Source organism: Tachyglossus aculeatus, chromosome 1, assembly GCF_015852505.1.
Source record: "Tachyglossus aculeatus isolate mTacAcu1 chromosome 1, mTacAcu1.pri, whole genome shotgun sequence".
Taxonomy (NCBI): domain Eukaryota; kingdom Metazoa; phylum Chordata; class Mammalia; order Monotremata; family Tachyglossidae; genus Tachyglossus; species Tachyglossus aculeatus.
Window position 1 is genome coordinate 39,990,309 of NC_052066.1, and position 14,527 is coordinate 40,004,835.

The following is a 14,527-nucleotide window of genomic DNA, read 5'->3' on the forward strand; positions in this document are numbered from 1 at the left end:
AGCTCAGGTGGGCACTTATATTAGCTTGGTGTAGTGGATAGGTCATGGCTTCTAATCCTGACTCTGCTACTTGTCTGCTGTGTGACCTCGGGCAAGTAAACTTCACTTCTTTGTGCCTCAGTTACTTCATCTGCAAAACGAGTATTGAGACTGTGAGCCCCTTATGGGACATGGACTGTGTCCAACCCTACGATCTTGTATCTACCGCAATGCTTAGTACAGTGCCTGGCACTTACGTGCTTAACAAATACCACAGTGATTATTGTTACTATTATTATTCTAGCAGAAGAGGCAGAATCAGATGATATGCATGGTAAGCAAAAGGCTCAGAGCACAGCGCTAAGGAGGATTGTAGTCTTGCATGAGTGTGGGGGGTGGCAGCATGGATACAATGTTGGGGGAGGCGGAGAAGGTGGCAGAGGGCAAGGAAATTAAAGATTTCTAGGTGCCCAGGTCGGAAGTGGATGGGGACCTAGGGGAAGAATAGAATGACTCTTGTCTTGTCTCCTGCTGTAGAATCGTTTCCGACCCATAGCGACTCTGTGGACACATCTGTCCCAGAATGCCCCACCTCCAACTGCAATCGTTCTGGTAGTGTATCCACAGAGTTTTCTTGGTAAAAATACATAAGTGGTTTACCACTGCCTTTTTCTGCGCAGTAAACTTGAGTCTCCACCCTCGACTCCCTTGCCGCTGCAGCCCATCATTTTTGACTTGTAGAAGGTGGCCTTCCACTCACTAGCCACTAGCCAAGCTAGGAGTGGAATGGGTATGCCTCTGCCTTCCATAGCTGAGGCTGGTAATACTGGAAACTCTCCAGGTGCAATCCTGACAGGGTAAAATGACTCTGAAATAATAATAACAGTATTTGTTAAGTGTCTACTACTACAAGCCAGGCAGTTTACTAAGCACTGGGATACTCTCCCCATCCCCACAGCACTTTTGTCCATATCCTAACACTCTGCAGCTTCCCCTATCTGGAATTTACTTTAATGTCTTTCTCCCCCACTGGACTTCTTGAGGGAAGGGATCAGGTCAACCAACTCTATTGTATTGTAATCTTCCAATTGTTTAGTACAGTATTCTTCACATAGTAAGGTGCTCAATAAATACCATTGCCTGATGACTTACTTTGTTTTCTAATCATCTTCCCCCACTCTCTCATTTCCCAGTGAAAAAAATGTTGGCCAAACACCATATTCAAATAATGGGGGTATGCAGGAATGTGACTATCATGTTACACGAAAAATGCTTGAACTTTATAAAAAATATTGGATGTTGCCTATGGCTTCAGAAGATATTCAGATTATACATCTAAAATACACAGTAAATATTTTGTCCTCAATTGCCTGCCTATTTTAGAAGAATTGGGGGGGTGAGGGTGCTGAAATATAAGAATTATTCAGGCCTAATGTTTTTATGTTAAATTATCCAGATAAATTGGGAGTGCAATAACTTCACTTAACTTCTCTGTGCCTCAGTTCCCTCACCTGTAATAATGGGGATTTAAACTATGAGCCCTATGTGGAAAAGGGACTGTGCCCAACCCAATTTGCTTGCCTCTAACCTGGCACTTAGTGAGTGGCATATAGTGAGCACTTAACAAATACCACAATTTTTATTATTGTTATTCACTGAACTATCCAGCAAGATTCTCACATTCTTGTTGTTCAACTCCTACATACCACCTCTGAGCATTGCTCTGAGGAAGGAAGAGAGCCAAAATTGTACAAGGTTAACAGAGAAACGGGCATCTCTTTATAGAAAATTGAGGCAGTTATCCAAATAATTTAAATGAAAAATATGCCTTGGCCTGAATTACCTACATAACTGCTTCAGTTCCCAGCATTACAGTGGCTGTGGAATTCTGGCAGCCTTATGCAGGTCCATTATGTAAAAAGGTCCAGATTTTGTGCTGGAAGCAGTCCACTGGGGTTGCGGGAGAAGGGGCCCAGAGAATGGTGTAAATTGGAACGTCTGCCTTTCAGCAGCAGTACACCATGCATAAGGAAATATACCTTACCACAATGGTACTTCCCAAATTCCACTTTACACACTGGCCTTTTGACATGAAGGATGATTGCCAAAGGTCTAAATTCGGTTTCATTCTATGTATAAAGTTGATTAAATATAATCTTTGTAACTACTATAGTTTCTTTGCCTGCCCAAAAGAATCCAAAAAAGATAAGCAATGATTGCCGTAACTTCATGAGTGTTTCAGTTAATTATCCAACTTTGAAAATGTGGGTTATTCTTTTGGGTTATGTTTCTAAGAGCCTAAAGGGAGTTGATCTACCATCCTGCTTACTCCAAAAACAATTAGTGTTTTATTTGGCTTGCAGCAGACACCCTTTCATGTTCATCTGTTCTTTTCTTTAGTTATGATGCCAGCTCTGTGTTTCTCTTACACACCAATGTTTTGATTTACTGTGTTCAGCTGGTGCTTGAATCTGTTTAAACAATTTCAAAACTGCAACACATATTACAAGAGAGCTTGCTGAGACAGGAATTTTGTTTTTCCTCAATCCATCTAAACTATAATAAAGCCTGACATTTTTATCTTCATAAAATATTTCAATAGAAGGAGAGATACCAAAGTAAGCTTACTGGAAGTTACATTTTAAATAGGTTTATTAAAAAAACTTGGAAAACGGTTGAAATTTCTCCCCGATTTAAGACTTAAACTTTTAAAATTCCGAATGTTATTATTCCAAAAGAATCTTTATATAATTTATATTTTACTGTTAAGAGTGATAATGGAGCTTGCAGAGCAAATGTGTATCTTAGGAGTCTTCCATTTTGGGGGGAATAATTTTCCTGGCAAAAGGGTAGTGACTCACCTGGATTTATTCCAGGCAGTCTGGTTTTCAACTGGCTTGTTTGTTTTCCAGTACCAATAAAATAATCTGTGATGCTCTGTTGTCTCTTTTTCTCCCACTGTCAGTGCAAAAGCTCCCACAATCAGTGGTCAAACGTATTTATTGAGCACTTACTGTGTGCAGAGCACTGTACTAAGCACTTGGGAGAGTACAGTAACAATATGACACATTTCCTGCCCAGAATGAGCTTACAGTCTAGAGAGAGCTGAGTCCCCAACTTCTGTAACTGAGACAAAGCAGTAGAGTTCATAAGATGGCAAGGGAGAGATTCTGAGGGATCAGCTTACCCTCCTCCACCCAGAGAAACACTCTCGTTTTGAGCCAATTCTGGCCAAATCAGCCAGATTTGCACAAAACTGTGGGCATATGACATCATCATGTCATATCTCCAGATCTGGTATTTGGAATCCATGAGTGCTCTCAGCAGCTTCTCTCCCTAATAAATTCAATGCATTATCCAACACCTGTGAGAAATAAGTGTTCTACTTGGTTTCGAGAACTTGGTTATCATGCTCAGAGGGTACACCGGTTGCCTATAGCAAGAGGATTAGGGTCTCGTAAAACACCATGTTAAAGACCTCATTGGGTTACTCACTCTGCCAATGCTAAATGCCTGTTCACAGCTGTTACTTCCAGCACTGGTCATGTGTCCAGAGAGGCTCATGTTGTTGCAAGACCATTCCCTAATTTTGCCACAGTGTTTTAGCCAAAACACCAACATTATGGCAAGAACTAAGTGTACAGTTTTTGGCACTCGAAAAAATTATTTGCTAATGAGGCCTGTAAAACATGCCACTTCAGGGTCACATATGGCTTCCAGAGAGTTTCTGGAGGCCACTGTGGTCTTCCTAGAGCCCGACTCTGCGAAGCCAGTCTTTACTTGGGGCAACAGAACAGAGCAATAAAAGCAGCATGCCTCTGTGGAAAGAGCAAGGGCCTGAGCATCAGAGGACTTGGGTTCTAATTCCGGCTCTGCCACATGTCTACTGTGTGACCTTGGGTAAGTCACTCCACTGTTCTGGGCCTCAGTTACTTCATCTGTAAAATGGGTAATAAAGCTATGAGTCCCATTTTGGGACAGGGACTGTATCCAATCTGATGATCTTGTAACTAATCCAGAATTTAGTACGGTGCCTGGCACATAGTAAGTGTTTAACAGATACTTTAAAAAAAGAAACTGTCTCAGGCCTCCCACGACGTTGCCCTTCTGACAGATCTGTGTGCCCAGCTTGCCTAGGTCTATAAGTAGGGCACAAGAGACTGGAGGAGGAGCTGGGACATATAACCCCACCTCAACACACACTGCAGAACTTCTTCAACTTCCACTTGAATCTCCTGGTCCAGCATTCCCTCCTCATCCTGAAAACTCATTCCTCCTTTTCTCAGGCTCTTCCTCCCCCCTCCTATTCCAGCCTGTTCCCAGAGAAAGTCACCTCACTTCCTTGGCCCTCTTCATCCTCATCCTTTGGCCCAGGGTGATCCTCTCCTCACCTGAGCCCTGTCTCCCAAGCTTTGGTTGCTGTTCTAGCCCAGCTGGGCCACCTCTCCAACTAGTTCTGTTCCTCCTCCGGAACAGGTTCTTCTCTCCCAGAACTACTGAAAAATGAAGCAGCTTTTGTGATTCTATATGCTAGATGCAAAGCTGTGCCTGCCAAATTTGGTCAGTTTCTTCCTTCACTACTCCATAATTCCAATATAATCAGTCCCATTACCTATCTTGTTTAAATTATTCATTTCCAAGAGCTTTTTTTTCCTATTTGCAAAGAGGCTATGACATTAAAGCCTGCCAATTGGCTAAGCAGATTGAATACTGAATTGTTTTAAAGCGTGATATTTTTTGCCTTATAGTTCTCATCAAGTGAACTCTGACACATAGAAGAATGAAAAAGGGAAAATGCCAAGAAGCAAGATCCTTGATTTCCCTCCCTAGATAATAATAATAATAATAATAGTAGTAGTATTTGTTAAGTACCTACTATGTATTAAGCACTGGGGTGACTACAAATAGATCAGGCAGAGTTCCTTTTTCACACAGGGCTCACAGTTCAAAGAGGAGAGAGCACTGGTATTTAATCCCCATTTTGCAAATGAGGGAACTGAGGCACAAATAAGATAAGTGACTTGCCCAGGTGACACAGCAGGCAAGTGGCAGAGCTGGAATTAAAACAGGATTCCTGATTCCTAATGCTGTTTGTACTTCCCAAGCGCTTAGTACAGTGCTCTGCATACAGTAAGTGCTCAATAAATATGATTGAATGAATGAATGAAGGCCAGCAAGCTAAGGGAGTATACAGCACTAACCCAATCCAAAGTATACAGATGAGAGTGGGGCTACCAAGAATCCAGCCCCCTACATCGTTCCAGCTCTTGAAACCTCCAAAAGATAAGGGAAGTTGTGGTCTAACTGGAAAAGAGCACAGGACCCAAGAGAGACCCAGGATCCAATCCCAATCTGCCACTTTCTTGTTATGGGGCCTTAAGCAAAGCCTTTAACCCCTCCATACCTCAATTTCCTCATCTGTAAAATGGGGATTAAAAAATCCTTTTGTTTCATTTTAGATTTTGAATCCCACGTAGGATATGGATTCTGTCCCATCTGATTCTCTTGTATCTACTCCTGCCCAGTTGTTAAGACAAAGTACAACTTTAATAAATGCCATCATTATTATTAATAGTAATAATATTGTTCCTGTTCCACATGGCGCTCGCAGTCTTAATCCCCATTCTACAGATGAGATAACTGAGGCACAGAGAAGATAAGCGACCTGTCCAAGATCATGCAGCAGAAAGGTGGCAGATCTGGGGTTAGAACCCAGGTCTTTCTGACTCCTAGGCCTCTGCTCCATCCTCTAGGCCATGCTGCTTCACACTTTCTCCAAGAACCAAGTATTGTAAGCCCAAAGAAAGATATGGGTGTTTGGGATGGGGTGGTGGAAAGCTGGCTGGGGAAAGGTATGGGGTTTCCAGGGGCTAGAATTACTTTTTGGTTATCAACCCCTGGCCTGGTAGCGGGAGAGTCACTTTCAGTTATGTATGACTCCTTTCAGATGAGCTTTGTTACACTGGCGCTACTTGATTTAGCAGGTCTGATGCAACTGAACTAGCTCTATCATTCCATTTCTGCACACCATAGATATTTTTAGCACCCACTGACCAATGGGACAGCATAATCAATAAAGGGATATATGTGTTAGAGCAAGAGTAAGTTTGTATGGAGAAGAGAGGAGGGAGGTAGGAATGGAGATTTTTGACGAGAGGAGAGGAGATGAATATATAGACTGCTAGACACTGAGCAAATCCAAAAATATTAAATATTTTGTGTAGTTAGTAAATATACATGTCAGAACAACCAAGAACGTTACAATAGAGAATTATAGATTAGTCTCTTGGAACTTTTGTTTATTAATTGCCTAGAAATACATCAGGACTATTTATAGTATTCTATTTATCAGATTCAGAATCATTCCTTTGTTGGCAGAATCATGATTCATATTCCATTAGATTTATTCTACCTTTTTTCTTATTCTGAAACACAAATGTTTAAATTATGGTCCTGGGGGAAATATATGATGGTGTAGTTAAAGTTTTGGTTCTTCTTCCTAATACTTGTCAACTTTACTTTTCTCATCAGAAACTACTCCCCTTTTAAAATTTTACGGCTGTGCTTCTCATGCTGTTCATTTTGTTGTTTAACAACAATAATTCTCAGATGGAAAACAGGAAAGTAAAATTTGCCTTTGCTTTATCACTCCCTGAGTTTCTCATTAGATCACCCAAACGGAATTATCGGCCATAAATAGAGATCAGCTAATTTGATGAAGGAGGCTCTGGTCTGAAGATAATTGAACAAATATATCACTGTTCAAAAAGCTCACAAGAGATGACAGTAATGGTGAAGAGAGTAGAAGAGAGAAGGCAAGGGGAAAGGAAAAGAAAAGCAAATACAAAGGAACAATGATGGATTTGTCCACATCCAAATTCAATTTCAATATCATCCTACTTAGCATGCCTCCTTAATAGAAGCCAATTGTTCTTCTCCAACTCTTTCTGCTCTGTTGCTTTCCTTATTTATTCGGTGGGGGTCTAGTGCCACTCAAGAGCAGGAGTAGGATGGTTCGAACAGAGGATGGTTTTTGTTGTTGGCCTTGTAGTTTTTGTGAGTTTGCATTTACAAATGTGGCTGGCCTTTGTGAAGAGTGATTTTCTTGTAGAATCGTCCCCTTGTTGCATGAGTGTCTTTTCCCTCGTCAAATTTTATTTTTATTATCAAAGAGCAGTTTGTGGTATTCCCCCAAATATACTCACAACCCTTTTTAATTATATTGTATCTCAAGAATTCTGTGGTTTCTTCCAAGTCCCAGCCAACAGCAATTTGAGGAGGTGGGTTTGAGATAAAAGGAGGGGGAGCCAATACGAATCCAGCAGAAATGGTTTGCACATAGCCAAAAATTTTGGCTGAACATAACTATCTCAGGCCTGTGGCACCCCTTCCTCCCCCCGCCCCCGGCCCCCAATCCACTGCTGCCTTCTCCCAGGAGGTTAGGTAACTGAAGATTGTTTAGATGTCAGACAGTGACTGCAGAAGGCACCTTGACCTTGGCTACCAGTGAAATAGTCCACGTTGCTCTGCATTGCCTGTCCCATGTGGTACAGAGATTACCTCCGATCCATTCATTCATTCATTCAATCGTATTTGTTGAGCGCTTACTGTGTGCAGAGCACTATACTAAGCACTTGGGAAGTACAAGTCGGCAACAAATAGAGATGGTCCCTACCCAACAACAGGCTCACAGTCTAGAAAGGGGAGACAGACAACAAAACAAAACAAAACATGTGGTCAGGTGTCAAGTCATCAGAATAAATAAAAGTAAAGCTAGAAGAACATCACTGACAAAATAAATAGTAAATATGTACAAGTGAAATAGAGTCATAAATCTATACAAGCATATATACAGGTGCTGTGGAGAGGGGAAGGAGGTGGGGGGGGGCGGGGAGGGGGAGAGGAAAGAGGGGGAAGGCCTCAGTCTGGGAAGGCCTCCTGGAGGAGGTGAGCTCTCAGTAGGGCTTTGAAGGGAGGAAGAGAGCTAGCTTGGTGGATGTGCGGAGGGATGAAGTCCTACGATAGTAGATGTGCGGAGAGAGTCCAAATCTAGCATCGGTTTTGCCTTTGACATGATTTTCAGTGGCTTCCATTTCTGTTTCAGAGAAAGCAGGCCCTAAAACATGGACCAGGGAAGGAGAGTGGGCCATATGTATTTATTCAAAGATATTCCCAGGGGATTCCCAGGTGATTACACAAGAGTTGAAGCAAAACCTCCATTTTGGTTCATGAGACAACAAGCCAGACAGCTTGGTGAGGGAAGTTCAGGTTTCTTCAAAGGCCTCATATTCTTTTGGCATTGAGGAAAGACAGGTAAAAATCTCAAAATTTGCTCACATTTTGCAGACTACATATTAACCTCCACTGAGTTTCAGGTTTCAGAAAGAAGCACAGAAATACAGGTGAGGTTGGGCTGTTCCAAAATAAGCTAGGAGTGTTTTACACACCCTACAAAAGTCATGTTTGAATGTACATTACTGAAATGTAGGGAATCTGATAGCAGAAGTTGCTTGTGGCAGCAATTAATCTTTGTCTCATTTCTAAGAAATACACTGGTCCTTGGAATGGCAGTCCTAGGCTTTTTTGCCTTGTCACTTGCCTCTGTTCCTGCCTGAAAGAAACAAACATGGAAGAGGTGATTCCCAGCCATTTTCTTTCCTCAGAGTTAAAAATGGTGCCTTTTAAATGATCAGTGGAGTAGACTGCATTACATGAAAAACCAAGTAAAGAAACAGAACTGCAGGGACCAGCTAAAACTAAATTGGTCGTGATCCAGCCCGTTTTGCCAGCTCTTTCTTTGCCTCCCATCCACTCTCTGCGAGTGTTTTCTCAAGGCTCTTCTCACTCTACACCCACTCTCTTGGGGAATTCAACTTTTCATCTCTGTGTGGATGATTCCCAAATCCATCTTGATAGCCCCCACCACCACCCCAAACCATCTCCCATCTCCTCCGTTGTCCAGGACAACTCTGTGTGACCCAGTGGATAGAACACAAGCCTGGGAGTTAGAAGGACCTGAGTTCTAATCCCAGCTCCACCACTTGTCTGCTGTGTGATCTTGAGCAAGTCACTTACCTTCTCTGTGCTTCTGTTCCTCTGTAAAATGGGGGTTAAGACTGTGAGTCCCATTTGGGACAGGGCTTGAGTCCAACTCAATTTGATTGGATCCACCTCAATGCTTAGTACAGTGCCTGGCACATAGTAAGCACTTAAAAATAGCACAATTATTAATAATAACTATGGTATTTGTTAAGTCTTTACTGTATGACAAGCACTGTATTAAGCACTGGGGTAGGTATAAGATAATCAAGTCAGACATAATTCCCGTCAAACGGGGTTCATTGCCTAGGAATCAAGGCGAACAGGTATTGAATCCCCATTTTACAGAAGAGGAAACTTAATCACGTGGATGTGAGGTGACTTGCCCAAAGTCACACAGCAGGCAAGTGATAGCATCAGAATTAGAACCCAGTTCTTCTGACTCTCAAGTCTGTTCTCTTTTCATTAGGCTATGGTGCTTCTCCCCACAAGTACCTTCTAATAATTCTAAAATCAATTAATCAATCAATCAGTGGCATATATTGGGTGTTTGCTGTGTGCAGAGAACTGACTAAGCACTTGGGAGAGTGCAGTACAGCAGAGTTGGTAGATATGTCCCCTGTCCACAAGGAGCTTACAGTCTAAAGTGGGAGACAAATATTAAAATAATCAATCAATGGTATTTTTTGAGCACTGCCTTTGTGCAGAGCACTGTACTAAGTACTTAGGAGAATATAGTACAAGAATTGATAGAACTTTCCTTGCCCACCAGGATCTTACAGTCTAGAGGGGGAGACAGACATTAATATAGAATAAATTATGGATCAGTCAATCAATTTGTATTTATTGAATGATGGATCATCATCAATTGTATTTATTGAGCGCTTACTATGTGCAGAGCACTGTACTAAGCGCTTGGGAAGTACAAATTGGCAACATATAGAGACAGTCCCTACCCAACAGTGGGCTCACAGTCTAAAAGGGGGAGACAGAGAACAAAACCAAACATACTAACAAAATAAAATAAATAGAATAGATATGTACAAATAAAATAAATAAATAGAGTAAAAATATGTACAAACATATATACATATATACAGGTGCTGTGGGGAAGGGAAGGAGGTAAGATGGGGGGGATGGAGAAGGGGACGAGGGGGAGAGGAAGGAAGGGGCTCAGTCTGGGAAGGCCTCCTGGAGGAGATGAGCTCTCAGTAGGGTCTTGAAGGGAGGAAGAGAGCTGGCTTGGCGGATGGGCAGAGGGAGGGCATTCCAGGCCTGGGGGATGACGTGGGCCGGGGGTCGATGGCGGGACAGGCGAGAGCGAGGTACAGTGAGGAGATCAGCGGTGGAGGAGCGGAGGGTGCGGACTGGGCTGTAGACGGAGAGAAGGGAGGTGAGGTAGGAGGGGGTGAGGTGATGGAGAGCCTTGAAGCCCAGGGTGAGGAGTTTCTGCCTGATGCGCAGATTGATTGGTAGCCACTGGAGATTTTTGAGAAGGGGAGTGATATGCCCAGAGCGGTTCTGGACAAAGATAATCCGGGCAGCAGCATGAAGTATGGATTGAAGTGGAGAGAGACACGAGGATGGGAGATCAGAGAGAAGGCTGATGCAGTAGTCCAGACGGGATAGGATGAGAGCTTGAATGAGCAGGGTAGCGGTTGGGATGGAGAGGAAAGGGCGGATCTTGGCAATGTTGTGGAGCTGAGACCGGCAGGTTTTGGTCACGGCTTGGATGTGAGGGGCGAATGAGAGAGCGGAGTCGAGGATGACACCAAGGTTGCGGGCTTGTGAGACGGGAAGGATGGTAGTGCCGTCAACAGAGATGGGAAAGTCAGGGATGGATGTGTGCATTAGTACTGAGGGTGGGGTGAATATAAAGTGCAGGGTGATACAGAAGGAAGAGGGAGTAGGAGAAAGGAAGGCTTAGTCAGGAACCGTGTTCTGGAGGAGATGTGATTTTTAGTAAGGCTTTGAAGGTGGGAAGAGAGGTGGTCTGTCACGTATGAAGAAGGAGGGAGTTCCAGGCCAGAGGCAGGATCTGGCTTTGTGCTTGCTGTAAGATAGATGAGATCAAAGCCCTGTTGAGTAGGTTGGCATTGGAGGAGTGAAGCAAGTGGGCTGGTTTGTAGTAGGAAATCAGCAAGGTAAGATGGGAGGCAGGCTGACTGACTGTTTAAAACCAGTTTCTGTTTGATGAGGTGGTGGATGGACAACTACTAGAGGTTCCCTGAGGCGTGGGGAAACAAGGACTGAATTTTTTTAGGAAAAAGAACCTGGCAGCAGAGTGAATTATGGAATGGTGTGGGGAGACAGGGAAACTGGAGACAGTGAAACTTCTCATCTTCCCTCCCAAATGATCTCCTCCACTTACCTGTCCCATCACAGGTAACAATGCTATCACCACCCCCACCTTGGAAACCTGTTACCTTGGTATTATTCTTGACTCCTTTCTCTCTTTAAGCCTTCCGAATTCAGTCTGCAGTCAAACACTGTTTGTATTTCTTCTCAGATATCTCCAGGAATCTGCTCCTAATCATTGGCTTTAGGTACTCAATCAACTCTCTCCTTCCTAGGTATCCACTCTCTTAACCCATTACACCCCAGCTTGCAGTCTTCACTTCTCCCAAGCTAATCTATTCACACTTATTCTCGTGTCTCCTGCAGTCAATCCCTTGTCCACGCCTTCCTCCCCTTCTTCCCTTCCTTTCTTTGTTCTTCCCATTTACTCTTTCCCCTTCTTCCTGACTTTGGGTTTCGCTCTATCTCAATTAGGTCAACAAAAATCTGGACTTTTTATCCAAGAGTGAATTTCTAAGTTAACCATAGTAATAATACAGCGAGGCTCAGTGGAAAGAGCACGGGCTTGGGAGTCAGAGGTCATGGGTTCAAATCCTGGCTCCGCCACTTGCCAGCTGTGTGACTTTGGTCAAGTCACTTAACTTCTCTGTGCCTCAGTTCCCTCATCTGTAAAATGTCCAACCTGTTTGGCTTCTACCTGCCCCAGCACTTAATTTCAGCGCCTGGCACATAGTAAGCACTTAGCAAGTACCATTAAAAAAAAATGCCTTACCGGCAAAGGCAGGATGTGCTGGCATCCCAATCCGACATCCACACCTTCATCTCTCTTTGGCAATGAGGTGAATCCTGCTGATCTTCCCTACCCCATCCCTACTTCTCAGGCCCGTGAAACTCTCTCCACAGTTCTCCCAAATCAACCTATCTCCACTCATGTGGGGGGAAGGAGGGAGCAGTGGGTCTGGGGTCACAGGGAGGGGTTACACACAGCAGCCATGTGAGGAGGAGAGAGAGGCCCTGAAGAGGACAAACAGAAGAAGAGGAGGGTTATGGGAAGTGCTGGGCTTTAACTAAACTCCACTGGGGCAGGGGGCTGAGGCAACTTGGGAGGCACCATCATGACATAGCTTTGCCGGGAATATAAATCCACCCCACTATCATGGATCTCAATCCCTGCAGTTACCTAAGAAATATCACAAGATTGACACGTTTCCAGCCCCAGAACTGCAGAACTTACTATACTGGCCTGTTTATGTCACTGAAATAGGGATATGGAGAATTGGGTGGCGGTGGGGTTTGGGGGGGGGGGGGGGCAGGGAGTTGAAAATTAGCACTATTATTCATATAATGGATGATATTGGCTTATGTCTCCATGGAAAAAAAGAGAGATATTAAGTAAACCACAGATTTTACATATATTTACATGTGAAAATAGGCATACCCCTGGAAAGTCTGGGTGTCAGTGTTCCTTTGGAGCCAAAGTTCAGAGAACTCAGATTTACATCCAAACCTCTAATGTTGTTTTTGATAATATTTTCAGTAGTTTAGGTTAGTCTCCCCTCTAAGGGTTGCACCTGGAGAGTTTCCAGTACTCTACCAGTCTCGGCTATGGGAGGGGGAGTCAAGCAGGGGCCTACCCATTCCATTCCTAGCTTGACCAGTGGCTAGTGAGTGGCAGGCAATCTGCTACAAGTCAAAACTCACCCATGATGGGCAGCAGTGGAATGGGAGAGAGTTGCGGGAGGAGGCTCTAGTTTACTGTGCAGAAGGCAGTAAATTCCATATTTTAACCAAGAAAACTCCAAGGATACACTACCATAACGATTGCAGATGGAGAGTGGTGCGTTCCAGAATGCTCATGAGTAGGAGATGCCAGTTAGTTGAAAATTCTGGTTAACAAACTGGGCCCTTTGCAAATCCCACAGAGGGAGCTAAACAGGTGTTGTGGAAGACCCAGGAAGATCTGTGAAGACTAAGAATTGGTCTGGCTTTCACATTTGGGAGCCTGTCACCTGGTCAGATAAGAACATCCCCTAACCTGATCTGTGGAGAAAACTGCTGGCTAAGCACTTCAGAACGTGAAGCTCTGCTCTACCCTAGTCAACTCCGTGAGGACTCCTGAGAAACTCCTGAGGAGCACACTTAGCCAAGAAAAAGGGCACATTGTTCGGAGGTGAGCGGAAGCCAGTTACTATCAAATGAGTGGAGTGTATATGCACACTCCCCAACAGCAGAAATAAAAATCAATCAATCATTTTTAATCAATCGTACTGACTGTGTATTACGTGCAAAAGGATCAGCGCTTGGGAGAGTACCACAGAATGCCCACTCTGATTCTCGGAGACTTCAACATCCACATGGATATCCCTGGTGACTCCTTTGTCGCCTGCCCTCTATCGCTCCTTGACGCTGCCAACCTCTTGCTCCACCTCGCCCACTCACCAACTTGATCACACCCTCGACCTCATCATCTCCTACTGCTGCACTATCTCCACCCTCACCAACTCTGAAATCCCTCTCTCTGATCATAACCTTCTCACCTGCCTCCTCACTTATACTCCTCTTCCCCGTAAATCTATATTACTACCTCACAAAGACCTCCACTCTCTCGAACCCATCTATCTTTCTGAGCGCCTCACACCCCACTTTGCCTCCTTTTCCTCTCTACCCAATCTTGATGATCAGATTACTGCTCTCAACTCTACCCTCTCTACTCAGCTCGACTCTCTCACTCCCCTTTCCCGTCACTGCTCTCGTACCACTAGCCCACAGCCCTGGATCACTGCCACTGTCTGCCTCCTTTGCTCTTATGCTCGAGCTGCTGAACGCTGCTGGCAAAAGTCTAAACAGCAAGCCAACCTAATTCACTTCAAGTTTATCCTTTCCAGCCTTCTCCTCTCCTCTGCCAGACAAAACTACTTCTCCTCCCTTACTGACACCCATGCCCATCATCCCCGTCAGCTCTTCCGTACATTTAACTCCCTTCTTAGGCCCCCTGTTCCTCCCCCTCCTCCTTCCCTCATCCCCAACAATCTGGCCTCCTACTTCATTAGTAAAATTAACTCCATCAGGTCTGAGCTCCCCAAAGTCACTCCTCCCCCTTCCCCAACCCCCCTGCTCTCAACCCTCTCCGCTACTCTCCCATCCTTCCCAGCAGTATCCTCAGATGAGATCTCGTCTCTCCTCTCAAGTGCTACTCTGGCCACCTGTGCTT

General features: G+C 44.2%; 1 protein-coding gene and 1 non-coding gene across 3 annotated transcripts in view; one reads left to right on the forward strand and one right to left on the reverse strand.

Annotated features, from left to right (window-relative positions):
* The window catches only part of PPM1L (protein phosphatase, Mg2+/Mn2+ dependent 1L), a 395,821-nt gene that overhangs the window by 307,791 nt on the left and 73,503 nt on the right, over positions 1 to 14,527 (reverse strand). The window lies entirely within an intron of this gene.
* Positions 12,870 to 13,007, forward strand: LOC119937122. Its single transcript, XR_005453927.1, has one exon. It is a non-coding gene; the product is annotated as a small nucleolar RNA SNORA7 (small nucleolar RNA).